General features: G+C 39.1%; 1 protein-coding gene across 4 annotated transcripts in view; it reads left to right on the forward strand.

Moving 5' to 3' along the window:
• MSRA (methionine sulfoxide reductase A) overlaps positions 1-24,845 on the forward strand; it is a 424,140-nt gene that overhangs the window by 377,292 nt on the left and 22,003 nt on the right. Inside the window, exons 7-9 of one of the 4 annotated variants that reach the window (XR_004672805.3) lie at positions 4,567-4,643; positions 5,661-5,763; positions 6,430-7,622. The exons of 2 other annotated variants lie outside the window; for them this stretch is intronic. The gene's annotated coding sequence lies outside the window, so the exon portion shown is untranslated. Of the gene's footprint in view, positions 1-4,566; positions 4,644-5,660; positions 7,623-24,845 lie in introns of those variants that run through there. One more of the 4 variants, XR_004672804.3, reaches the window with a different exon arrangement.

Raw genomic sequence — 24,845 nt, forward strand, 5'->3', positions numbered from 1 at the left:
ACACAAATTTGAGATGCTCCTCGGATGTCCCGGTGGGGATATGGAGCAGGGCAGTTGGTTGCATGGGTCTGGATCTTGGAAGGGATCAGAGGAGGAGAAATTTCAGAATCCCCAGCATATAGATGGCATTTGAGGCCACGGGACCAGCTGATATCATTTAGGGAGAGACCGGAGAGAGAGAAAGGGTTTGAACATTGAGTGCCGGGGTGTTCTGACATGCAGAGGTCTGGGAAAGGAGGAGCAAAGGAATTGGAGGAGTGACCCCTGAGGTAGGCACAGGCAGCGAGTGTGTCTGTCCTACAAGCAAGTTGCTTCTAGAGTCTGGGGAAAAGCTTAGGCCAACTTCCATGTTCAAAGCAGAGCGAACTAAAACTGACGGGGCGTCCAGCCCTTCGAGGAGGGATCTTGCAGTGTTTCAAGTGGCACATACCTTGAATCTTGCCCTAAGCCTTCCCCAGAAGGAACCGGGATCTTTTACCAAGGTGACTCTGCACTGGTGAAATGGAAATAGCCCAGGCCTTCTAGGAGTTATTACCCACTGCTGCTAAACATGAAAGACCAAGGTCCACTGCAGAGTGGGGTTTATGAAGACCAGGTGACAGATGGGGTCTTGCTCCAAGTCTGTCTCTCAGTGGGTCTGGTGGGTCAGAACAAGCCTGAAGTTATTTCCTCACTCCCAGAATGCGTAGTGTGTATTAGCCATGATTCCAGCTTCTGCAGCTTGATCTGTCAATATCCATTCACCCCACGCGCATGTGCCCCTGACCTCCTGCCTGCCCCCTCACCCCCGCTTCTCACTGGGAGGAGTCTTTCTCTTAGGGGTACAGGTTTATTTTTGTTTTTGTTTTTGTTTTGAGATAGAATTTTGCTCTTGTTGCCCAGGCTAGAGTGCAGTGGCGCGATTTCGGCTCACTGCAACCTCTGCTTCCCGGATTCAAGCGATTCTCCTGCCTCAGCCTCCCGAGTAGCTGGTATTACAGGCATGCACCACCATGTCCAGCTAATTTTGTATTTTTGGTAGAGACAGGGTTTCTCCATGTTGGTCAGGCTGGTCTCGAACTCCCAACCTCAGGTGATTCACCCACCTCGGCCTCCCAAAGTTTTAGGATTACAGGTGTGAGCCACTGCACCCGGCAAGGGTGCAGTTTTTTAAATACAAACCAATTGATCCAGAGTTCACAGCCCAACCACCTCCTCTGTCTGGCTCTCACACTCCAGGCTACTCTCCAGCTTTCCTAATTGCCCCAGGCCAAGTGCTTGACAACTAGGGACAGCCCCTGTGCCCCAGAGCTGCTGAAATTATTCACACGTGCCTGTCCTGAGCCTGTTCATTCTGCCATTCCTTCCCATGGAAACAACAGTAGAGGCTCTGTCCACAGTTTCCACCCCCTCTGCTCCAGTTCTTCTGCTTCTCTTGGGACCTGTGAAAAACAAACTCTTAATAGCAGCCATCTCTAGGTCTGTTGGCCTTAATAGACCTAAATAACAATACAACCTATTAAAACATCATGAGATAGATATACCTAATAACTGACAAAATCGCCATTTTAGCTCCCTGATCCATGGAGTAAAGTCTCCTGTACTCCCCCTCTCCCAATATGGTGAATAAAACAATACCTTCTCTGGGGGAATTTCAAATTTTGGTGGCACCAGTGGCAAACTCAAATGATGCAGGGGTGGGCATTGCTGCCTAACCCTATGTTGTCACCCTGTTTGGCAGATGAAATACTGTTTCTGTCTCCCAGTGTTGTGTCATGCGTGGGTTTCATTCACATGTTCTCAGTGTCTTCTTGAAAATCATTATGGAAAATACTTAATGAGCCGGGCCTGGGCACGGTGGCTCGCACCTGTAATCCCAGCACTTTGGGAGGCCGAGGCGGGCGGATCACCTGAGGTCAGGAGTTCGAGACCAGCCTGGCCAACATGGTGAAACCCCGTCTCTACTAAAAATACAAAAAAGTTATCCAGGTGTGGTGGTTGGCACCTGTAATCCCAGCTACTCAGGATGCTGAGGCAGGAGAATCACTTGAACCTGGGAGACAGAGGTTGCAGTGAGCCAATATTGCACCACTGCACTCCAGCCTGGGCAACAAGAGTGAGACTCCATCTCAAGAAAAATAAATAAATAAAAATTGAACTGGACAGTTCACTTAGGGACATGTTGCTTGTTTAACGTCTTAGAGCTTCTGTTATGATGGCCATGATGTGTCATTCTACTGCCCCTGGTGACCCTACCACCCCCAACTTCTAGCAGAAAGTGCTGGTAGATTGCCATGCTCTTTCCTGCCAAGCCCAGGCACACTTTCAGAATTCCTCTACACCAAGGACCTTGGGAAGGCCCTGCCAACCTATCAGACTTGGTTTCCAGATGAAACCCAGAGCTTTCCTTCCAGGTGAAACCAGAATTGCTGACTAAAGCTTTGGATGTAATGTCTCAGCCGGGGGTAAGTTCACCGAAGAGATGTCATCTAAAGAACAGCGTCTCATGATGTTAGCCACAGCATGGTGATCAGAGAGCCTGGGACAGATGCTTTGCTGAAATCTCGAAATTCCACAGAGGCTGGTGGAGCGATCAGCTGGAGTTAAGTGAGACAGACCTGAGGGAAAATGCTAGGTCTGCCTCTTATAGATTGAGTGACCCTGAAGAAGTCACATGATCATTCTGAGGCTCAGTTTCTTTGTGTGTAAAACAGCGATAATCATACCCATGTTGCAGGACTTGGGGAAGATTAAATACTATGCATACACACACATATATATGTGTGTGTGTGTGTGTGTGTATGTATGTATGTATGTATATACTTTGTACAGAGCCTGAGATACAGTAAGTGTTCTCTACATGGTAGATATTATGATTGTCTTCTTGTAAAGGAGAAAAGGGGATTATTTGCTGAGAACTTTAAAAAAATCTCATTCGCTTTTGTGAGTCCACCCTGTCCCCAGAATGATGAGTGACATTTTCCAAACATTATTAGTTTGTCTGAATACTTTATAAAATTTCCAGGGAACAACATTTTTAACGACATGTTGGCTCTGAGATGTCCTTTCTGCCCCCCAAATTTTAAATATTTCCATCAGAGAACAGGCTACACGTTCTTTGGAATGTACTCTGAGTTCCAACTGGGACATTGGGACACTGGGATGCCAAGAACGTGTCTGCCTGATGTCAGCAGTGGGCTCGAGGCAAATGTCCCTGAGCACCCACTAGTCACTTAGTCGGTGCATCTTCACAGAAGATGACATCTCTGTGGGCCCCTCTCCTCCCCTGCTGTACAGTGGCTCTTCTGCGACCAAGTGGCCCCCTTGGAGGTGGAAGCAAAAGGAAAAGCTCTGGACGGAGGTTCCCCAGCTCCTTGATAACGTGTAAAAATCTCTGGCAAGTCAGAGGAGTTCATTGCTCACATTAAGAGCTGCTTCTCATTGCTCTCTTACTCATTCAGCCATTAGTTAATTAATTCTCTCAACATGAATCTATTCGGTTCCGGCTGTGTGCCAGGGTCTGTGCTAGATGCCGGGGGCATCATGTCAGCCAAACATGGTTGCCGGCCTCCATAAAACTGTTCTACTGGGGAAATTAGATATTAAACGAGCAGTGTCACAACTCCATAATTACAAACAGTGGACGTGCTTTCAGGGAAAATCATAGTGTGCTGTGAAAGAGTAAAAATGAGGGGATCCGATCAAAGCTGAGGGAGCTGCATTTGGGCTGAATTCTGCAAGATCCATGAGAAGTAACACGCAAAGCGGGTGCGAAGGTACAGTTGGGAGAGGGACACGTTCCAGGGAGAAGGACATGTTCCAGGCAGAGGCATGTGCCAAGGCCCCAGGGTGGAGCCTTTGAAAGAAGGAGCCTAAGAGCTGTGGTGATAGTGCCATATGTGTTCATGCTGCTTTTGTTTTTACAAAGACTTAACTTTTTAGGGCAGTTTTAGGTTCACAGCAAAATTGAGAGGAAGATACAGAAATTTCCATATGCCCCCCATGCCCTCACATGCACAACCTCCCCAACTATCACCATCCCCCACCAGAGTGGTGCATTTGTTACAAATGATGAACCAAAATGACACGTCATTATCACCCAGAGTCCACAGTTTACATGCGGGTTTGTTCTTGGTGTTATACAGCCTGTGGGTTTGGACTCTATCCACTGTTAGAGTATCATAGAGAATAGTTTCCCTGACCAAAAAATCCTCTGTGCTCCATCCACCTGTTCATTCCTGTCTCCCTCCTGACCCCTGGCAACCACTGATCTTTTAAATGTCTTCATACTTTTGCCTTTTCCAGAAAGTCAGATAGTTGAAATCACACAGTAGCCTTTTCAAATTGGCTTTTTTCACTTAGTAAGTATGCCTTTAAGTTTCCGTCTTGTCTTTTCATGACTCAATAGCACATTTCTTTTCAGTGCTGAATACATCCATTGTCTGGATGTACCGCCATTCATTTATCCAATCACCTACTGATGGGTATCTTGGTTGTTTCTAGGTTTTGGTAATTATGAATTACATTGCTATACATATCTAGGTTTTGGTAATTATGAATAACATTGCTATACATATCTGTGTGCAGGTTTTTATGTGGACATAAATTTTCAACTTCTTTGGATAAATGCCAAGAAGTGTGATTGCTGCATTGCACAGTGAGAGGTATGTTTAGTTTTGTAAGAAGTTGCCAAACTGTCTTCCAAAGTGGCTGTGCCATTTTGCATTCTCACTAGCAATGAATGAGAATTCCAGTGGCTCCACATCTTCACCAGCATTTGGTGTTGTCGGTGTTCTGGATTTCGGTCATGTTAATAGGTGTGTAGTGATGTCTCATTGTTGTTTTAGTTCACATTTCTCTGATGACCCATGATGTGGAGCATGTTTTCATGTGCTTCTTTGTGTCTATATATCTTCATTGGTGAGGTGTCTATCACAATATTTGGGCCAGTGATTAATTTTTCATAGCTGACCAGTATGATGAGGGGTGCTAGGGATGAAGGTTGGTGAAGCCCACAAAGTGAGTTTCTGTCTTTTTGAGTATCCACATTTGAACTAGGCAACCTGGCTGCATGAAACTCGTAGCTTTTTTTTCCCCCACTTTTTCAGCCATCTTTCAGGGTCACATCCTGAGGTATTGTTGGGGCCCCTGGTTTTTACTGTTGATAATTACTTTAAAACTGCAGTGACCTCACTGTTGGATTTAATTTTTTTAAACACAAGGGCTGGGGGTGGTGGCTCACACCTGTAATCCCAGCACTTTGGGAGGCTGAGGCAGGGAGATCACTTGAGGCCAGGATTTTAAGACTAGCCTGGCCAACATGGCGAAACCCTGCCTCTAATAAAAATACAAAAATTAGTGTGGTGGCACACGCCTGTAATCCCAGCTACTCAGGAGGCTGAAGCACAAAAATCGCTTGAACCCAGGAGGTGGAGCTTGCAGTGAGCTGAGATTGCACCACTGCACTCCAGCCTGGGTGACAGAGTGAGACCCTGTCTCAAAAAAAAAAAAATGTAATTTACACAAAAAACTACACACAAAGTATATAATTTGATAAATTTTTGACATACATATATAGCCATGAAATCATAGCCACAATCAAGATAACAAATATATCCACCACCCCAAAAATATCCTCACACCTCTTATTCCTGGGCCTGCTTCCCCTACTCCATATTCAGGACCCAGTCCTAAGGCAATCCGCTTTCTGCCATTAAAGACTAGTTTGCATTTCTGAAATTGGACTCAGCATTTACTCTTCCGTCATCTGGCTTCCTACCCAACGTAAGTATTTTGAGATTCATCCATGTTGCTGCATGTCTCATTGGTTCATTCCTCTTGATTGCTAAGTAGTATTCCATCGCATGGATGTACCACAGTGGGTTTATCCATTTATCTGCTGATGGACATTTGGGTTCTTTTCAGTTTGTGATTATAACACATAAACGTGCTATGGAGTTCATGTTTTAATCTTTGTATGAACACATGATTTCATTTCTCCTGGGTATATACCCAGCTGTCAAATGCCTAGGTCATATGATAGGTGCATGTTTAACTATTTAAGAAACTGCCAGACTGTTTTCCAAAGTGATTGTAACATTTTACGTTGTTACCGCCAGCAGCTATGAGAGTTCCAGGTGTGCTGCGTCATCCTGGATGCTTGCCATGGTCAATCGTTTTGAGTTTAGATATTCCAACAGGTGTGCAGTGGGATCTCACTATGGTTTCAGTTTGCATTTCCCTAACCAATGATCCTGAGCCTCTTTTATGTGCTGCTTTGCCATCTGGATATCTTATTTGGTGACACATCTAGTAAAATCTTTTGCTCATTTTGGGGAGTTGTTACCTTAGTATTGAGTTTTGACAGTCCTTTTTATATTCTAGATGCAAGTCCTTTATTAGATATCCATTTTGCAAAGCCTGTAACTTGTCTTTTTATTTTTTTAACAGTATCTTTCAAAAACAGAAGTTCTCAATGTTGATGAAGCTCAGTTTATCAAGTTTTTCCTTTATGTATTGTGTTTTTGGTATTGTGTCTAAGACATCTTTGCCTGAGATGAGAAGTTGTATGGTTTAAGGTTTTACACTTAGGCCTGTGGTCCATTTTGAGTCCATTTTGGTCCATTTGTACACAGTGTAAAGTATGAATTAAAGTTTGGTTTATTTTTTGCATATAGATATTCAATTATTCCAGCACCATTTGTTGACAGGCTATTGGTATGGTCTAAAAGTTTGTATCCTCTGCAAATTTGTATGTAGAGATCCTAATCCCCGAGGTGATTGTATTAGGAGGTAGGGTGTTTGGGGATCTTATTAAGTCATGAGGGCAGAGCCTTCATGAATGCCATTAGTGCCCTTATAAAAGAGCCTCAGAGACCTGCCTTGTCCGTTCCACATTGGGAGGATGCAGTGAGAAGACTGTGAGTCTATGAGGAAGCAGAGCCCTGGCCAGACACCGAATCTGCTGCCACCTTGATCCTGGACTTCTCAGCCTCCAGAACTGTGAGAAATACATTTATGTTGTTTAGAAGCGTACAGATTATGGTATTTGATCATAGCAGCCTGAGTGGACTCAGACAACCATCCTTTCTCAACTGAATCGATGTTGCACATTTGTTGAAAATCAATCGTCCATATATGTGTAGATCTATTTCTGGACTGTCTATTCTGTTTCATTGATCTAGTCTACCTTTGTGCCAATGCTATACAGTTTTGATTACTAAAGATTATAAGTTTTAGAATCAGCTAGTGTAAACAGTGAAAATCACTGAGAGTTCAGAAGTTAAAGTTGTACTGCGGTTTCAAATAAGGTACTTAATGGTCCTTTTTCATCATTCAGCATGAATATCCCCTACGTATCTCTGAAGGTTGATTTTGTTCTTTATTTTAAGAATAAAATAACGTTGTGAACAGCTTGAACCTGACAAGTTCACTTGAAAGCATTGCACAGGAAGTGGATTTCTCAGCAGCCATTGGTGGGGCCTTGTGACCCCCTGATAGTGAGCAGCTCTGGGAACAGAACTGACATGAGTGTCTGGGAGGGGACATGGGAAGGATCTGCATACAAATTGAAGATCCAATTCCTATAAATTTTCTATACAACTGTATATTTTAACATATAATTAAAATATAATTGATTTTAAGTCTGTCTCTGGTAATATAAGCTTTAATAATTTACATGTTCACTTAATCACTTATGAAATCATTTTATAACCCTTAATAAAATTAGATAGTGTAACTTCTCAAACTTTGTTCTCTTATAAAGTTGCTTTTGGTTATCCAAGGTCTTTTGCATTTCCATATGAATTTTATAATCGGTTTGTCAGTTTTCTACAAAAAAAATTCTGCTGGGATTTCAAGAGATTGCATTGAATCAGAATCAATTTGGAAAGAATTTACAGTTTAACAGTCTTAGGTCTTCTAATTCATGGGCACAATATGGCTCTCCATTTAATTAATTAAATTTAATTAATTTATTTGATTTCTCTTAATAATGCTTTATAGTTTTCAGCATACAGGTCTTGCACATCTTTTGTTAGATATATCCCTCAGTATTTCCCATTTGTATGGCATTGTTATAGTATTGTGTTTAAAATTTCAGTTTCCAATTGTTCATTGCTAGTTTAGGCAAATCTGATGGATTTTTGTGCATTGATTCTGTATACTGCCGCAATGCTGAACTCACCTATCAATTCTGGTTTCTTTTTTTGGTAGATTCCATGGGATTTTCTACGTAGATATGACGTCTGCAAATAGAGACAGTTTTACTTCTTGTTTCCAATCTGTGTACCTTTTTCCCCTTCCCCCTTACCTTGTCGCACTTTATCTCCAGTACAATTTTAATATAAGTGGTGAGGGGAAATACTCATCTGTTCTGATCTTAGGCTTGTATTAGTCTGTTTTCACGCTGCTGATAAAGACATACCTGAGACTGGGTAATTTATAAAGAAAAAGAGGTTTAATGGACTCAAGTTCCATGTGGCTGGGGAGGCCTCACAATCATGGCAGAGGGCAAAAGGCACATCTTACATGGCGGCAGGCAAGAGAGAATGAGAGCCAAGTGAAAGGGGAAATTCCTTATAAAATCATCAGATCTCGTGAGACTTATTCACTACCATGAGAATAGTATGGGAGAAACCACCCCCATGATTCAATTATCTCCCACTGGGTCCATCCCACGACATGTGGGAATTACGGGAGCTACAATTCAAAATGAAATTTGGGTGGGGACACAGCCAAACTATGCCAGTCTTTTACCATTAAATATGATGTTAACGGTAGATTTTTTCATAGAAGCTGTTTGTCAGTTTTCCTTCTCTTTCTAGTCTGCAGAAAGTTTGTTTTTATCAGGAATGGATTCAGATTTTGTCAACTGTTTTTTTGCATCCAGAAAATGATCATACATACATTCCTTATTAGTCTGTAAATATTGTGAATTATTTCGACTGATTTTTGAGTCTTAATTCATCCTTGTATTCCTGGGATAAACCTACTTGATCATGATTTGTATCCCTTTTATACAATGTTGGATTTGACTTGTTAAAATTTTCTTAACTATTTTTGCATCTTTTTTCATGAAGAATATTTGTCTGAGTTTTCTTGTAATGTCTTTACCTGGTTTTGGTAATGCTGGCTTAATAGAATCAGCCGGGAGGTATCTTTCAGTTTTATGGAAAAGTTTGAATTGTTGTTATTCTGTTATTATTTCTTCCTTAAATGTTTGGTAGTACTTGCCAGTGAAGCCCTCTGGGTCTTTAGTTTTTTATGCAGGAAGATTTTTAATTGCAAATTTAATTTGTTTAATAGATACAGGGCCATTTGGATTATCTACTTCCTAAATGAGCCTTGGTAGATTTTGTTTTTTTTAAGTAATTTCTCCTTTTCATCTAAGTTATGTAATGTATTTGCATAATATTTCCTTATCTTAATATCCATAAAATTCATAGTGATCTTACCTCTCTCATTCCTGACATTGGCAATTTGTTTACGTTTTTTTCCTGATCAGTCATTCTACAGGTTTATCAATTTTATTGCCTTTTGAATAAACCAAATTTTATTGATTTTTCTCTAAAATTTTCTATTGAATTTTATATTTAATTGATTTCTGCCCTAATCTTATTATTTTGTTTCTCCTGCTTACTTTAGCTTTACTTTTCTCTCCATTTTACTAGTTTCTACTTGGAAGCTCAGGACATTGGCTTGAGACCTTTATTCTTTTATAATACAGGTATTTACTGCTATACATTTCCCTGCCTTACATGGGATCTTACAAATTTTGATACATTGTGTTTTCATTTTTGCTTAGTTCAAAATATTTTTAAATTTTTCTTTTGAGTTCTTCTTTGACTTATGGATTATTTAGAATGTGTTAGTTTCCTAATATTGGAATATTTTCCAGAGATCTATTATCAATTTCTAATTTAATTCCATTGTTGTCAAAAAACATTGTATGCTTTTGAGTTTATTGAGAATTCTTGTATGAACCAGAATAGGATCTATTATGGTAAATGTTTCATGTATGCTTGAGAAGAACATACATTTTGCCATCATTAGGTGAAGTATACTGTAAATGTCAACTAAGTCAAGTTGGTTGATTGTGTTGTTCAAGATTTCTGTACCTTTACTGATGTTCTTTCTACTGGTTTTATCAATGAGAGAGAGGTATTTAAATCTCCAACTTTAATTGTGGGTGTGTCTGTTTCTCCATATAGTTTTGCTAGTTTTTGCTTCATATATTTGGAAGTTCTGTCACGAGATGCAGAAATGTTTAAGATTTTTATATGCTCTTGATGAGTTGACCCTCTTGTATTATAAAATGACCCTCTTTATTGCTAGTGATATTCTTTGTTCTGAAATCCACCCTGTCTTATATTAATATAGCCACTCCAACTTTCTTTAGATGAGTGTACACAGGATATATAATTTTCCGTTATTTTTACTTTGAATCAACTTGTATCTCGTTATTTAAGGTGAGTTTGTACAGCATATAGTTGAGTTGTGGGTTTTTTGTTTGTTTGTTTTTTAGCCAATCTGACAGTCTCTGACTTTAAGTGGTGTTTTAGACTATTTATATTTCGTGTGATGATTTATATGGTTAGGTTTAAATCTTCCATGTATCTATTTGTGTTCTTCTTGTCCTATTTATTCTTCATTCCTTTTTTAATGTTTTTCTGTCTTCTTTTAGGATAATGAATTTTTTAATGATTCTGTTTTATCTCCTTTGTTGGCATATTAGCTATATCTATTGTGTTATTTTAGTGGTTGCATTAAGATTTACAGTGCAACTTATCACCATAATTATCAGTTATCACTTATTGTATACTATAAATACCTTAAAATAGTATATTTCCATTTCTCTCCACCTGGTCATTATGCTGTTGTTATCATATATTATTCTAAACATGGTATAAACTCCAGAATACAATTTTATTATTTTTTGCTTTAAATGGCCAATTACTTTTTAAATATATTTAAATAACAATAATTATTAAATAATTATAATAAAATCAAATATATATAAATTATTATAAAAATTATTTTATATTTACCCACAGTTATTTCTAGTGCTCGTTTTCTCTTGGTTGATTATGTTTCCTTCTGGTATCATCTTCCTTCTACTTGGAAGACTTTCTTTAAGATTTCTTAGAGTGTATTTCTGCTGGTGATTAGTTCTTTCAGCTTTTGTATGTCTGAAAAAGTCTTTATTTGGCCTTTGTTTATAAGGCACAGTTTTGTTGGACATAAAATTCTGTGTTGACGTCTCTTTTCTTTCAGTAATTTAAAGATGTTGCTCCATTGTCTTTTTTTTTTTTTTTTTGGCTTGTATTGTTCCTAGTTAAAAATCTGCTATCATTCTTACTTTTGTTCCTCTGTGTATGGTGCATACAATTTTTTAACCCATTTGGCTGCTTTAATTATTTTCTTTTAATCACTGGTTTTAAGTAATTTGATTATTAAAGTGGGTAGAATTGTGTTACCACAAAATAATACATTCAAGTCCTAACCCCTGGTACCTGTGAATGTGACCTGATTAGAAATATGGTTGTTCCAGGTGTAATCAAGTTTAGATGCAGTTATACCAGATTAGAATGGGCCCCATTCCAATGACTGATGTCTCTATAAGGTGAGGGAAATTTGAACATAGATACACAGAGAAGAGAACGTTGTATGGAGACAAAGACACACAAAGAAAATGCCACATGATGATGGAAGTAAAGATGGGACTGATGCTTCAAGCCAAGGAACACCAAGGATTGGTGGCAGCCACCAGAATTACAAAGAGGCAAGGAAGCCTCCTCCCCTGGGACCTTCAGAGAGAGCATGGCCTTGGCAACATCCTGATTTCAGGCTCTGGCCTCCAGGACTGTGACAGAATAAATTTATTTTAAGCCACATAGTTTTTGTTACAGCAGACCTAGGAAACTAATACATTTGTGATGTGCCCCGATGTAGTGTTTGTGTTTCTTGTGCTTGGATTTTACTGAGCTTCTTGAATCTGCAGGTTTGTCATTCTCATCAAGCTTAGAAACTTCCATGAAATCTTCAACTATTTTTCAGCCCTCCCCAGCTTCTTTGGGAACGCCGATGAAATGACCCACAAATACTCTGATCATTTTTTAAGCTTTTCTAACTCATCTCTAAGTTTTATTTTGGATCTATTCAATTGTTCTGTTGCTGTATTTTCAAGTGCACCAACCTTTTCTTTCACAATGTTTAATCTGCTATTCATTCCAGCCAGCGTATTTTTCATCTCAGACATTGTGGTTTTCATCTCTTGATTTTTTCTTCTCTTGATGTTTGACTGGAGGCTTTAATACATCATCTCTATATCTACTAAAATGTTCAATCTTTCCTGTAGCTTCTTGAATGTGTTTAATGCCTTTATTATCACTGTTTAAGTGTCCTTGTCTTTTAATTCTATTATCTGTGTTATTTCTGGCTTTCTTTGAGTGACTCATTTTTCTCATTATGGGGCTTATTTTATCACTTCTTTGCATGCCTGGTAATTTTTGATTGGATAACAGAGACATTGTGAATTTTGCTTTTTGGGGTGCTGGATATTTTTGTATTCCTCTAAGTATTCCTGAGTTTTACTCTGTGACACATTTAAGTTACTTGGAAACCATTTCGTTCTTTCAGGACTTGTTTTTAAGTTTTCTGAGATGGGAGCAGAGCAGCATTTAGTCTAGGACTAACAGCCTACTGAGAAGCACTCTACTCTATGCTCTGTGAATTGTGAAAGTTTCCACTCAGGGTGGTGGAAAATTTCCACTCAGGAAGCTAGAAACTATTCCTAGCTTGTTCCTTAACCCTTTTGGATGACTATTTCCTTAGTCTCGGAATATGGAAGAATCATGTAGCGAAGGCCTAGGTATCCACTAGGTAGGATAGGCACAGTGCCCAGGGCCTACAATACTTTCAGGGGCTCATGAAAATATTTTAATTTATTTTGTGATTGGAAAAAAAGTCTAAGAAAATGTTTTAATACATGCTAAGATATTCATCTTTATGACAATATTATTGGAAAACGTGGCTATGTGGAGGAAGTGGTACAGGAAGGCAAAGTTGACTGGGGCCCACAGAAACATAATGCAATCTTGCATGTGGGTGGGGGAGAGCATATTGGCTATGAGCCGGGGGTGAGCATCATCTCTCAACAGATAGTAATGAAACGGTGTAATTGGGTGAGCTTCCAAATAAAGCTGGTTTCTTGGGAAACAAGCCAAAAGCAAAGCTTGCGCTCTGGGTTTGACCCATAATGGATTGGCAAGAGAAAAAAAAGAGGAACAGGGTGGCCAGAGAGAGAAAGGCCATCAACGAGGCCGTGTGGGTGGAGTGCAGAGCAGGGCACTTAAAGTCGGCACACCCAGGACAAGTTCACTTGCATTTCTCAGCCTGAGTTTCCTTGTCTCTACAAAGGAGTTAGTGCTAACTGCCTTGCAGGAAGGCTGTGAGAATTCAAGGGGATACGTGTGAAAGTTTTGCGGAGAGGACAACATTCTCTGCAAGTGTCTGTTATTAGAGAAACAAGAAGGATCCAAGTAATGGAAACCAAGATTACAGAGAGGGGCGTATTAGAGTCACAGAAGGATAGAACTGGGATACATCCTTGGGGCCACTTAATCCAGCATTCCTAGAGGAAGAAATCAAGGTGTCAAAGGCATCAGAAGCACTGTGAAGTGATGGAGACCATGGACAGTGATTTGGTTTGGCTGTGTCCCCATCCAAATCTCACCTTGTGTTGTAATAATCCCCATGTGTCAAGGACAGGACCAGGTGGAGACAATTGAATCATGAGAGCAGTTTCCCCCATGCTGTTCTCCTGATAGTGGTGATAGTGAGTGAGTTCTAAGGAGATCTGATGGTTTTATAGGGGCTTCCTCCTTCTCTTGGCACCCATTGTCTCTCCTGCTGCCCTGGTGCCTTCCGCCATGATTGTTAAGTTTCCTCAAGCCTCCCCTGCCATGTGGAATTGTCAATTAAACCTCTCTTCTTTACTGATTACTCATTTTGGGGTATTTCTTCATAGTGGGGTGAGAATGGACTAATACAAATAGGAACTTAGCCACCACCCATACTGCCATGAAGAGTCTGGAAAACAATGTTTCGAAGATTTCAGCCACTATGATCCTGGGAGAGGTGAAGAGGGCCAGGATGCTGCTGAGTATCAGTCCGGTATCTAGCACATGGTATTAAACACGAATGACAATAATGGGACTTCCCATCCAGTTGTTAATGATAGCACTTTGATGTTCCGAGCCCAATGTGCTGCAGGTGATAAGCCCTCAGAATCTGCTAACTCACAAAGTCAATTTTCTCAGAACCTAGTTAGAATGACAGACTCATTTTTTTTTTTTTTTCGAGACAGAATTTCACTCTATCACCCAGGCTGGAGTACAGTGGCACAATCTCGGCTCACTGCAACCTCTGCCACCTATGCTCAAGCAATCCTCCCACCTCAGCCTCCCAGGTAGCTGGGACTACAGACACGTACCACCACACCTGGCTAATTTTTGTATATTTTTGCAGAGATGGAATTTCACCATATTGCCCAGGCTGGTCTTAAACTCCTGGGCTCAAGTGATCCTCCTGCCTCGGCCTCCCAGAGTGCTGGAATTACAAGCATGAGCAACTGTGCCTGACCCTCAATCTCATTTCTAATCCCTAATTGGGTAACTGTCTGATTTGATCGGACAGTTTGGGCCGTGATAGGATCCTCGTCCTATTATCTGGACTCAGGACCATCTGCCTCCTTTATTCCAGCTCAGAGGGTGAATGGAGACTCAGAATTTCATCCACCTGCTCAGAAAAAAAAGAAAACAGTGAATTACAAGAACAAGCTCAATTCAAGACTAGAGTTCACATTCTTAGAAGGCTGCAGTTCTTCAGTCTAAACAGAATCAGAGTCTAACCAATTCCTGTATGAAGGCTCAAGGCCAGGACCTGCCCTTATAACCCTCCATCCCAGATGGAGTTAATAAAACTGGAGTTCAGTCTTTGTCACCTTGTGCTTAAATACCCTGGCTGGCTTGTAACAAGAAAGAATTAGGGCATAGCTCAGATACAAAAGTGGAAAAAGAAACGGCTATAATCCATGGGGAAGACTTTCTATTTCCTAGTCTGTCTCCTGTCCCAAATAGCTCAGCTCTCCTCCCTCAACTCGTGTTTATGTGTTAAATTTCTTTCTCTTGTAGCAGATGCCACCAGACCGACAGTCCCTAAACTAGGTCAGAGAGAGTGATGAATTAACAAAGTCCCTCAGGCTACATCATCCGCGTCCTCACTTCGTCTCCAGTTCCCTGGCCTGCTTTCCCTGGCATCTTAGGGTGGCCCCTGTTCCGAGAACCACAGAGGCCTAGGGGGGTCCTCTGTCCAGCTCCAGGATTCCTGATTTGCAAATCATCAGCCCTCATAGCTGGAAGGATGGAGGGAGGTGGGGCTTAACTGTCCCCAGCCCTTTGTGCCTCTCCGGTATGCTGAGTCCTCTCATTTTCATTCCACTCTGGCACTGATGGAATAATGTCAGAGGACAGTTAGCCACTTGAAACAGCAGCCAGAAAACCACACTTCTCTTCTAGAACTTTCATTGTGTTGGGGCCCATTTCAAACAAAGAGAATCCAAGTAAGGCCCCCCTGTGTGCAGTTGTAACAGCGTTGATATAGCAGGTAGAGAATAGGTTTTGTTGTTGTTGTTGTTTGAAATAGGATCAAAGGAACCTTATTTCAAATTCCAGGGCACAGAGACCAAGAGAAATCACGACTTGCCCAATGTAACACAGGAAGGAACAGAGTCCAGGGTGTTAAAAGAAGAACTTCAGGTGAATTATATTTAAAGGAGTTTAATTGAGCAATGAAAGATTCGTGAATTGGGCAGGCCTTAGAGTCACAGAGAGGTTCCAGGGACGTCTCATGGTCAGAACAAATTTATAGACCAAAAAAAAAAAAAAAAAAAAAAAGGTTGGGGGAAGTGACCTATAGGAATCTGCAGTGAGGTACAGAAACAACTGGATGGGTTAAGTTTGGCGTTTGCCTTGTTTGAACATAGTTTGAACACTCAGCAGTGAATGAATGGTTGAAGTGTGGCTGCTGGGATTGACCAAGACTCAGCTATTGTTACAGGTGCATACTCCTAAGTTAGGGTTTCAGTCTTGTCTGCCTAGGTTAGTTTGTGCACAAGGACTCAAATACAGAAGTACAGAGTCCTTCTCAGGCCATGTTTAGTTTGCTTTAACAAGGGTCAGACTGCAGCCTTACACTTGCCTCCTCCTTCAGTGCACAGCAACAACAACAAAAACCGACGTCCGTTTTTTTCTGTTCCGCAGGATATCCTTTAAGAGAATAGATGGGTCATACTTAAAACTAATATTTGAAAGGGAAAATGTTGCATTTTACAAAAGATTACTGTCATGAGTGTTGAAGCAAAAGTCCCGATGGATACTATAGACTTGGGAGTAGATGATTTTTTTTTCCAGTTGGTATTTTAAAAATAATGTTTGGATTTTCACTCCTGGGTAGGATGCTGTAAATTATGGTGTACCAGCACTCCCATCCAGAAAAAAAGCTGGATGAATTTTTTTTAATCATAGGAATTTTTTAAAAGCGTAGGAAAACTGTGGGACCGATGAGGACTAAATCAACTGAAATTTCAAGGAATCATCACTATTATGAAATGAGCTGTCACTGCTAACAGGTTTTCATCCCTCCTGTCCCCTGGGGGACATTTGTCAATCATGTCTCAGGGCTGAGAATCAGACTTGGTCCAGAAAGAAAGAGATCACCTGCAGGGGCAGAGAGAAGCCAGTAAGGCTTTTGGAAGTGGAGTTGTGTGGGTCTGGAAGAGAAACTAGAAACTTGAGAGACCCAAGTGCCCAATTTCAAGCTGTATGGGCATCTGGACAGCTAGACTGTTACCTAAATGTCAAACGGAAAAACCTTGCAGCCTCCAATGCTGAGGGAACAAAGAGCCATCAATGGAGGAATCTGCATCAGGATCACCAGTCACCTGCTTCTCAAGACAGGCACCAGGATGAAGCTGCCTGGGGGAAAAGGCTGGGAACCCCGAATCTCCTGCAGATCTTCAAGGTGAAGGTGTTTGACACCTGCCAGTTTCTCTGTGAGGAGGTTGCAAGGGCATGCCCAGAAAATAAGCATCGTGAGAGGAAGACTGAGTTGATCTGAGGTTTGACTGCAAAACCAGCCATAACCCAGCTAAATCCCTGATTGAATTGAAATGATCATTCTTTGAATTTATCCACACAGTAGAGCACAGAGGGCTCTGCTATGGTGGAAGGCAACATGTGGAACCTCCATTCTTGTTCTCTTTCTAAATACACAGTGGTAAGTATTTAAATGTATTAAATTTCATTAAGATTAAACATTTAAAAATTACTATACAAAGAAGTGAAAAAATATAACTTTACGATCTAGACATTAACAATGCCTGTATGGATTTAAAAAGAAAACCATATGTTACTTGTGTATTCTAAAAATAAGAGCACAAAAAGTTTGAAAGTAAAATATAGGAAAGAAATGATGTAAACACTAACCAAGAGAAAGCTGGTGCAGCAAAGTAGACTTTAAGTCATGAATGGAGCCAGAATCACATAGGATTCAGATATTGGAGGTAGCAGACAGGAGCTTTAGAATAACCATAAATTAAATCAAATGGAGGCAGGGTGGACAGAATGAATGAAAAGATTCAGAACTTCAAGAAAATTGTAAATTACAAAGAGTCAATAGAATTTGTAGAATTCAAAAAAAAAAGTTTGAAATTAATAATGAAATGGGTAGTTTCAACAGCAGATTAGACACAGCAGAATACAAAATTTTAAAACTAGAAGAGAGGTCAAGTGCCCAGAGACAAAAAAAGAAAACATACATGGCATAAGAGCCACATGGGACACATTCATAATGTGTATCACATGATACTATATATGTGTGTATATGTACTCTATATATAGTATTATAGTTTCAGAAAGAGAAGAGAAACATAAGACAAAATCAATACTTTAGAAATACCAAATTAGTATTTTTCAAAACTTATGAATATCGATCCCCATGTTTAAAAAACTCAGAACCTCAAGCAAGAGAAACACAAGCAAAACCACAAGCAGGCAAATCCTAGTAAAACTGTTGAAAAGTGAAGAGAAAATCTTAAAAGCATCCAGAAGCAAAAAAAAGACACATCACCTTCCAAAAAACAACAATAGAAATGACAGCTGACTTCTCAACAGAAATGATGAAAGCTGGAAGTAATTTAATAACAACTTTGAAATGATGAAAGAAAAATAAGACACAATCTAGAATCTTAACTCAGTAAAATATGCTTCAAAAAATATAGTGAAATAAAAACATTTTGAAGCAAATGAGAACTGAGGGTATTTGTTGCCAACAGGCCTGCGTTAAAAGAATAATAAAAGACAGTTATTCTGGCAGAAGAAAAATGATCCAGGATGGAACTATAATATGCAGGATGAAAAGGAAAAAAAAGAAAATGTGTGGTAAATATAAATGAATATTTATTGTACAAGGCAATAACTGTGTCTCATGAAATTTAAAATATATATAGAATTAAAATGCATAACAGCAAAAACACAAAAGGTGGGGGTTGGTTAATAGAAGCCAAAGATTCTAAGTTTTTGCCAATATCAGAGAAGTGGTTAAAATAATTGTAAAGTATAACTAAGTGGATAGATGGATAATATGGATTAATAAAAATTATTTGACTACTCCAAAAGAAGTCAAGAAAAGGCAGAAAGGGACAAAAAATATATGGGCCAAATAGAAAATGAATAGTACATTTATATATAAACCACATTATATCAATATTGCTAATATAATTAGTAGGATATTTCCAGACTAAATAAAAAAGAAACTCAAATCTCTTCTTCTCACAGGAGTCATAATTAAAATATAGAAACACAGAAAGGTAGAGAGTAAAGGATACACACACACACACACACACACACACACACATACACACACATATACATACACATATACACCACGTGAACACTAACCCAAAAAAGCTGATGTAGCTATACTAATATTAGACAAACTGTTTTTAAGCCAAGATGCGTTGCTTTATTATAAAGATACTCTTTTTATTATAAAAAGTACCTATCTTACAAATATCACAGTACTAAATCTGTATGCTCTTACCAACAGCTTCAAAATATATAAAACAAAAAAATTTAAGAACCAAGGCCGGGCACAGTGGTTCACGCCTGTGATCCCAGCACTTTGGGAGGCCAAGATGGGCAGAGTTCAGGAGTTCAAGACCAGCTTGGCCAACATGGTGAAACCCCGTTTTTATTAAAAATACAAAAACTAGCTGGGCAAAGTGGTGGGCGCCTGTAATCCCAGCTACGCAGGAGGCTGAGGCAGAAGAATCGTTTGAACCTGGGAGGTGGAAGTTTTACAGTGAGCCAAGATTGTGCCATTGCACTCCAGCCTGGGTGACAGAGTGAGACTGTCTCAAAAAAAAAAAAAAAAAATTAAGAACCAAAAGATAGTCAATTTCACAATCATAGTGGGAGGCTTTAATACAACTCTCTGAATAGCTGATAGAACAATGAAATTCAGAGGACCAGTGAGCACGTAGGAGACCTGAACGACACAGTTATAAAGCTTGATGTAATTGGCATGTGATCACACCCAACAACGCCATAAAACATGTATCATAAATAACCATATACTGAGCCATAAAAAAGCATCAGTAAATATCAAATGATTGACATCGTTCAGAGTATGTTACCTGATTATAATGGAATTAAGGTAGAAATTAATAACAAAATGATAAGAAAAACACCCCCACTAAAAATTTAACAATGCAGTTTAACATAATTCAGAGGTCTAAGATGAAATAAAAATAGAAACTAGAAAATAATTGAGTAATATTATTAACACATGTCAAGACTTGTAGGATGGAGGTAAAGTGGTGCTTAGAGGGAATGATCTAGCCTTAAGTGTACATATTCGAGTAAGTTTCCATCTTAGAATGCTAGAAAAGGAAGAGTGAATTTAACATAAGGAAAGAAGAAAAAAGACCATAAAAGCAGAAATCAGTTAAATCTTTTTAAAAATGTAAAACAGTAAATCAAGAGTCAAAAGTTCAAAAAATTTATAAAATTATTTGCTGCATATATGATCAATCATAAAATAAAGAAAAATAATTTACCAATAACAGGAATGGAAAGAACAGAGCTATAGATCCTACAGATATCGAAATATAAGATAATTTTATGAACAATTTTATTACAATAAATTTGATTAGCTGGAAAAATGGACAAATATCTCGAAAAGGACAATTTACCAAAACTGACAGCAGAAAAAAACAGAAAGCCTGAAATGACCTATAGCTATTAAAGAAATTGATTCTAGACGTGAAGTCCTTGCCCATGCCTATGTCCTGAATGCTATTGCCTAGGTTTTCTTCTAGGGTTTTTATGGTTTTAGGTCTAACATTTAAGTCTTTAATCCATCTTGAATTAATTTTTGTCTAAGGCGTAAGGAAGGGATCCAGTTTCAGCTTTCTGCATATGGCTAGCCAGTTTTCCCAGCACCATTTGTTAAATAGGGAATCTTTTCCCCATTTCTTGTTTTTGTCAGGTTTGTCAAAGATCAGATAGTTGTAGATGTGTGGTATTATTTCTGAGGGCTCTGTTCTGTTCCATTGGTCTATATCTCTGTTTCAGTACCAGTACCATGCTGTTTTGGTTACTGTGGCCTTGTATTATAGTTTGAAGTCAGGTAGCGTGATGCCTCCAGCTTTGTTCTTTTGGCTTAGGATTGACTTGGCAATGCGGGCTCTTTTTTGGTTCCATATGAACTTTAAAGTAGTTTTTTCCAATTCTTTGAAGAAAGTCATTGGCAAGAGGGATAGCATTAGGATATATACCTAATGTAAATGACGAGTTAATGCGTGCAGCACACCAACATGGCACATGTATACATATGTAACAAACCTGCACATTGTGCACATGTACCCTAGAACTTAAAGTATAATAAAAATATATATTTTTTTTAAAAAGAAATTGATTCTGAGTATAAAGAGGACCTTCCCATGAAATAACCTCTAAGTTTAAATGGTTTCTTTGGTGAATTCTTCCAAATGCCTAGGGAAGAAAGAACAACAGTCTTGTGCAAAGTCTTCCAGGAAATAGAAAAAGAGGAAACACTTCTTATGAGGCTAGTATAATCTTGATTCCAAAATATGGCAAGTATATTACAAGAATGAAAAATAATGGCTGAAATTGTACCCAATTTTAAAACATAACTATAAAGCCACAGTAATCAAGTCAGTGTAGTGCTGGCACAAGGATGGAAATATGGATCAATGGAACAGAATTGAGATTTGTGAAATTTATGGTTAATCGATTTTTGACAAAGATGCTAACAAATCAATAGGGCAAAAGATAGTCTTTTCAACAAATGGTTCTGGGATAATTGAATAGCCACGTGCAAAAAACAAACAAACAACATCACCAAAAAACAAAAACAAAAAGTGAGCATAGGCCCTTAACTCAATATAACTATTGATATGGTTGGATTACATTTGCTATTTTGCCATTTTTTGTCTGTAGGTCTTTCTTTTGTTCTCCTATTTCTCCTTTACTGCTTTATTTTGTGTTAAATACATATTTTAGTATTCCATTGAAAAGTATCTCTTGCTTTTTTTAGCTATATAATTTATTTTCTTTCCTTTCTTTCTTTCTTTCTTTCTTTTTTTTTTTTTCTTTTGAGACAGGAGTCTTGCTCTGTCTCCCAGGCTGGAGTGCAATGGTGCAATCTTGGTTCACTGCAACCTCCGCCTCCTGGGTTCAAACAATTCTCCTGCCTCAGCCTCCCAAGTAGCTGGGACTACAGGCACCCGCCACCACACCCAGCTGATTTTTGTATTTTTCAATAGAGATGGGGTTTCACCATGTTGGCCAGGCTGGTCTCCAACTCCTGACCTCAAGTGATCCACCCACCTCAGCCTCCCAAAGTGCTGGGATTACAGGCGTGAGCCACTGCGCCCAGCCTAAAGTTATTTTCTTAGTGGTTGTGGTAGAGATTACAATACATATATTTAACCACAGTCAGCTTTATCTTAATACTAACTGAGTTCTGGTAAAAGATAGAAACACTGCCCCAGTATAGCTGTATCCCCCACTCTTTGTGCCATTATTGTCATATAGATGGTCCTGTAGATATGTCATGGTAACAACCATACAAGGTTATAATTATTTCTTTATCTAATTCTTTGTATTTTAAAGAAGGCAACACATAAAGTATATTTAGAGAGTCCCTTGTAGTAACTCAATTATTTATTGTTTATGGTACTTTTTTTCTGTGCCTTTTTTTTTCAATCTGAAGAAAATGCTTTAATATTTCTCCTTTTAAAAATTTTTTTTGTAGAGATAGGGTCTTGCTATCTTCCTATGTTGCCCAGGCTGGCTTCAAACTGCTGGTCTTAAGCAATCCTTCCCCCTCAGCCTCCCAAAGTATTTAGTGTTTCTTATAAGGCTGAATTGCTACCAATAATTTTTTTTAGTCTTTGTTTATCTAGGAATGTCTTTATTTTGCCTTCATTTTTGTTTTCTTTTGTGTTTCTCTGTTTTGTCTGTTTCTTTTTCCTGTCCTTTTTGGGTTACTTGAATGTTTTTTAGATGTCTGTAGTGTTTTTGAGTACATCTTAGTGTAGATTTTTAATGGGTTACTCGTAAGTGTTACATAATTCCTTATGCTGTAGTGATCTTGACATTTTACCAGTTCAAGTGAAGTATAGAAAGCATCCCGCCATTTAAGATTCATTACCCTCTCCATTTATAATATAATTCTCTTAAATATTTTCTCTTTATACATTGGGAACATCAGACAATATTATAACTTTGTCATCAGTGATGAAACACAAGTTAGAAAAACAGAGGCTGGGCGTAGTGGCTCACACTGGTAATCCCAGGACTTTGGGAGGCTGAGGCGGGTAGATCACTTGAGATCAGGAATTCGAGAGCAGCCTGGCCAACATAGTGAAACCCATCTCTAGTAAATACAAAAATTAGCTGGGCATGGTGGTACGTGCCTGTAGTCCCAGCTACTCAGGAGACTGAGGCAGGAGAATCACTTTAACCCCGGAGATGGAGGTTGCAGTGAGCCAACATCGCACCATTGCACTCCAGCCTGGTGACAGAGCAAGACTCTGTGTCAAACATAAATACATAAATACATAAATAAATAGAAAGAAAAGAAGAAGGAAAAACAGGAGGAGGAAAGTCTTTTATTTATTTATTTATTTTTTGGAGACAGGGTCTCATTCTGTTGCCCAGGCTGGGGTACAGGGACACCGTCATGGCTCACTGCAGCCTCAGCCTCCCAGGCGCAAGCAGCCCTCCCATCTCTGCCTCCTGAGTAGCTAGGACTACAGGTGTGCACCACCTCTTCTGGCTAATTTTTTTTAATTTAATTTTTTTTTTGAGTCACACTCTGTTGCTAGGGCTGGTCTCAAACTCCTGGGCTCAAGCATTCCTCCCTCCTCAGCCTCCCACAGTGGTGAGATTATAGATGAGAGTTATCACATCTGGCCTTTATACTTATTTTTACTTTTTTCATTGTTTTTCCTTTTTTCCTGAAGTTACAAAATGTATTCATTTATTTATTTTTGAGATAAGGTCTTGCTTTGTCACCCAGGCTGGAATGTAGTGGCGTGATCTTGGCTCCTCACTGTAGCCTCGACCTCCTAGGCTCCGGTGATCCTCCTGCCTCAGCCTCACAAGTAGCTAGGACCACAGGTACATGCCATTATGCCAGCGTAATTTATGTATTTTTTTTAGTAGAGATAGGATTTTACCATGTTGCCTAGACTGGTCTCACAAAATTTATTATTATTTTTTTATTTCTTTCTGTTTTCTTAGGCATTCTTTTTGGATAGGTCTAGTTGTAACACATTCTTTTAGTTTTCCTTTATTTGAACATATCTTGATTTCTCTTTTATTCCTGAGGGATATTTTTGCTGGATGTGGAATTTCACATTGACACTATTTTTATTTCAGCTTTTGAAAACTGTGCTACTTCCTTCTGGCTTCCATGATTTTTGGTAAGAAATCTACAGTGTTTGAATCTTTGTTCTGCTATAGATAATGTGCTATTCCTCTCTTGCCTCTTTAAAGACTTTTTCTTTGAATTTAGTTTCCAGAAGCTCTATTATGTTGTGGTTTGGCATGGATTTCTTTGGATTTATACTATTTGGCATTCATTCAGTTTCTCAATATATAGATTTATGTATTTTGGCAAATTTGGGACTTTTTCAGCCGTTATTTCTTTAAACGCTTTTTCAGCCTTCTCCTCTTTTCCTTTTGTATATTTTTAGATTGCTCGTTTTCTTGTAATTTGGCTAGAGAGAGAAGACTTTTCTTGGGGCTTTTTTGGCCTGCTCTTGTTGGTGTTCTCAGGTTGCTGATGTCTCCAGCAGTCAGTTTGGGATACAGGAAACAACAGGGGAATTCATGGAACTCATCACTTTCTCATTCCTCACGTCCTGAGATACCGAAGTGATCTGCCTTTTCTCGCCACCTTTCAGAGTCTCTTTATACTTGTCTTGTTTATAATGTTCAGGGATTTTAGCTGTACTTAGCTAAAACAGGGAGAAGTGTATCTACTTCATTTTGTCCAGCACCAGAATTCTATTTTGCCCCATCTTTGAAGGGTAGCTTGGGCGAGTATAGAATTCTCGGTTGATAATTGTTTTTTCCTTCAGTGCTTTTGAATATGTTCTTTACTGCGTGGCCTCCATTGTTTCAGGTGAGAAGTGAGCTATTAATCATGATGATAGCTCCCTAGAAATATAAATAGAGTCCATTTTTTTCTTGTTTCTTTTGAATTTTTTT

Source organism: Pan paniscus, chromosome 7, assembly GCF_029289425.2.
Source record: "Pan paniscus chromosome 7, NHGRI_mPanPan1-v2.0_pri, whole genome shotgun sequence".
NCBI lineage: Eukaryota > Metazoa > Chordata > Mammalia > Primates > Hominidae > Pan > Pan paniscus.